The 707-nt window shown below is 32.8% G+C and overlaps 1 non-coding gene across 1 annotated transcript; it reads right to left on the reverse strand.

Annotated features, from left to right (window-relative positions):
• Positions 1-300: 300 nt before the first annotated feature.
• LOC126015070 (U6 spliceosomal RNA) lies at positions 301-407 on the reverse strand. Its single transcript, XR_007497971.1, has one exon. It is a non-coding gene; the product is annotated as a U6 spliceosomal RNA (small nuclear RNA).
• Between the last annotated feature and the right edge of the window lie 300 nt (positions 408-707).

Raw genomic sequence — 707 nt, forward strand, 5'->3', positions numbered from 1 at the left:
CTGAGCGCTGCCGGGTGTGACCAAAAACCAAAAAAAAAAAAAAAAAAAAAAAAGGTAAAGCTTGGGAAATGCTGTCATCAAGTTTTCCTTTTATAGAAGTAGGTGTAACACAAGGTTGATTTTGGAAAGAGAAGGAGAGAGGCAAGGTGAGGAGAAAAAATGAGGAGAAAGAAAAAGGAGGTGAGAAATAAGAGAATGAGAAGGAAGGATAGGGAAGAATTTAAATTTACCATACACTTGAATCTCTAATTATATTTATCCTAAAAACTGACCTTTCTTTCTTTCTCTTTCTTTTTTTTTTTAAATATGGAACGCTTCACGAATTTGCATTTCATCCTTGCGCAGGGGCCATGCTAATCTTCTCTGTATCGTTCCAATTTTAGTATATGTGCTGCCGAAGCGAGCACGCTTTCTCTTTCTTTCTTTCTTTCTTTCTTTCTTTCTTTCTTTCTTTCTTTCTTTCTTTCTTTCTTTCTTTCTTTCTTTCTTTCTTTCTTTCTTTCTTTCTTTCTTTCTTTCTTTCTTTCTTTCTTTCTTTCTCTCTCTTTCTTTCTTTCTTCATTTCTTTCCTTCCTTCTTTCTTTCTTTCTTTCTTTCTTTCTTTCTTTCTTTCTTTCTTTCTTTCTTTCTTTTCTTTCTTTCTTTCTTTCTTTCTTTCTCTCTCTTTCTTTCTTTCTTTCTTCATTTCTTTCCTTCCTTCCTTCTTT

The sequence above is a fragment of the Suncus etruscus genome, chromosome 7 (genome assembly GCF_024139225.1).
Source record: "Suncus etruscus isolate mSunEtr1 chromosome 7, mSunEtr1.pri.cur, whole genome shotgun sequence".
Taxonomy (NCBI): domain Eukaryota; kingdom Metazoa; phylum Chordata; class Mammalia; order Eulipotyphla; family Soricidae; genus Suncus; species Suncus etruscus.